The sequence below is a fragment of the Gymnoscopelus microlampas genome (genome assembly GCF_963454915.1).
Source record: "Gymnoscopelus microlampas genome assembly, chromosome: 23".
NCBI classification, from domain to species: Eukaryota; Metazoa; Chordata; class Actinopteri; order Myctophiformes; family Myctophidae; genus Gymnoscopelus; species Gymnoscopelus microlampas.
Window position 1 is genome coordinate 18075568 of NC_139960.1, and position 2500 is coordinate 18078067.

A 2500-nucleotide genomic window follows, 5' to 3' on the forward strand; every position below is an offset into this window, starting at 1 on the left:
TACACAGGCTCATTTATTAATTAGATAAATAAATAATGTTAAGCCTATACAGCGAGTCCATGGAGAGGTTTAGCAGAGTTATGGGATCATTTCATGATATGCGGAGTGGACTCTGTTCATGATCTGTTACTCCTGAGGCATTTTGAAGTCCCATGTAACACCTGCAGTATATGGAGTAGGACACTGTCATTGTTCAGGTGAGAGTTCACATGAGGCAGGGTTCGAGTTTGGTTTTGTTGACACTGAATATATGGGCTAACGGGGGTCTTGTGGTGCTTCGGGTGTGTACACGCAACTCGTGACAACATCACGCCTTTGAATTCTGGCTCATGACACCGCCGTGTCGCATGTCCTCCTCAATCCTTCACTGTACTGTCCAACGAAGCAAACATAGAAATAGGAAATAATGTACAGAATCCAGCTTTCCTCTGTGGAAGATGTAAACACTTGAAGCAGCATAGAGCCTGAAATGGTCAGACACGTTTTTTCCAGGGGGAAACGATACTTCTCAGGTCACACTTCCAGTGACAATCCCGGAATAAAAAGGCTCTAAACATGGAAATGAGCTTTGTGCTTATATATGTCGTTTGTATTATGCTATGTTTAAACATAGCTTACTTTTATGGTGTGGCCTTCACCCCTCTACGATCCACGTGCGTGTGCGTGTGTGTGTATGTGTGTGTGTGTGTGTGTGTGTGTGTGTGTGTGTGTGTGTGTGTGTGTGTGTGTGTGTGTGTGTGTGTGTGTGTTTGTGTTGTGTGTGTGTGTCCGTCCACCACTGTCCCAGCCGACATGAACTCCTAAGTCTCCCTCATCGTACAGCTGATGTCCAGTGCCTTCTGATAGACCTGGGTCACATCGTCCATGTCCCCCAGCAGGGAGAAGCTTCCGTTGTCCCCGGTTGAACACGGGGACGGCTGGCTCACCTTTCCCCCGTGGAGAGTCCCCGGAGGGGGCCTGGAGCCCTCTGAAGCCTGCCAGCTGGAGCAGGTCCTCGGCCGACACGCAGGCCCTGATGTTGGGCTGGGGCGCGCTGGGAGGCCAGTCCGAGCCCATGGACAGGCTCATCTCCTCAGAGACGAGGCCGGAAGGCCGTGACTGGCTGCGAGAGAGACCCAAGTCACCACCGCCGGTCCCCAAGTCGCCGTGGAACGACGCCGAAGGCGGAAGGTGTCCTCCGTCTCGCCCGTGGATGGACGAGGAGTACTTTCCGTTGCGTTTCAAGATTCCCTTTCTCCCCGTGGTCCTCTTTGTCGGCGAGCTGGCTGGCGGGGCCACTAGAGCGGCGCTGCCCCCTAGCAAGTCGGAGGACTCGCTGCGCTCGGGTGACGAGTAGTAGCCAGACTCTCTCTGCTGTTGCTGCTGGCTGTTCTTCAGGATGCCCTTCTTGGGCAGGACGGGAACCATCTTAGCCGGTGAGCCGCCCAGGCACACCTGATCTTCATCCTCATCCTCCTCCTCGACTCCCCCGCCTCCGTTCCTGTCGACCATGAACGTCACGCCTCCGTCTTGGAAGTGCAGGGAGCGCCTGAGCTCCAGCTCCCCCACGCTCTGAGACCTCTGGTCGGACGTACGCGTCTTCAGGATCCCCTTGGGCCTCTTCAGACCTTGCTTGTCCTCCCCCGTCGAGCCGACGTGGCGCCCTCCGCCCTCGTTCTCCTTCATGGCTTTCTTCAGCCCCCTGCGGCCCGGGTGGGGCGGCGGGTGGGACGCCATAGGTTCCGTTTTCTCCACCCGTCCGGTTTTGTTGGTTTCACCCCCGCCGGCGCGGTTCTGCCAGTCGATGAAGCGCGCCAGCATGGGGGAGCCCTGGCTCTGTTGGCTCTGGCAGTCGCACACGGTGCTCTTCCAGCCCCAGTTCACCCACCAGTGGTTGGCAATGTCCTCCACGGTGGCCCGCCTCTCCGGGTTCACCATCAGCATCCAGCGGATCAGGCCACGTGCATCTGCGCCGGAGAGACAAAGACTGAGTTGCTTAACCCATTAAGACCTGAGGCCGATTATACAAATGCCTTCTAATTCAGTAGTTCTCACACTTTCAAGATTTTTCTAAAATGTTAAAAAATTAGCAGATGTACAAAGTGACGCGCCTGCGAGCTTCTATCTGTTATTTTTGAATAGCCAATACAAAAATCTAAAATGACACAGATGCTTTCCCGGTTTGAGTGGGTGTTAACTAAGCACTCTGAATTCGTTTGGGGTTCACCTAGCCTTAGCTAGACATATCAGAGATCTCTGCCTACCAAAATACGTCTGTTGACATCTTAATTCAAGGTAGGGGGCTAGAACAGCAATGAAAATGGCCACCAACTTCTTTGTTTTAAAGTGTGTGTGTTCTTTCCACCCAGTTCAAGCCACTACATTGATTGGCAAAGATCTCCAACACGTCTAGCGACTATAGGGTTCACCAAACATCCTTGGACCTGGAATTAAACATCAACCAAGACCACCAGGGGAGTGATGGCTTTGCCCACATAAGACAAAGACGGCCATTGTTTTT

At 53.3% G+C, this 2500-nt stretch overlaps 1 pseudogene across 1 annotated transcript in view; it reads right to left on the reverse strand.

Annotated features, from left to right (window-relative positions):
• Window positions 1-772: 772 nt before the first annotated feature.
• Window positions 773-2500, reverse strand: part of LOC311039771 (NUAK family SNF1-like kinase 1) — a 20352-nt pseudogene continuing 18624 nt past the window's right edge. Inside the window, exon 8 of the transcript XR_014602951.1 lies at window positions 773-1946. The product of XR_014602951.1 is annotated as an NUAK family SNF1-like kinase 1 (transcript). The remainder of the gene's footprint in view (window positions 1947-2500) is intronic.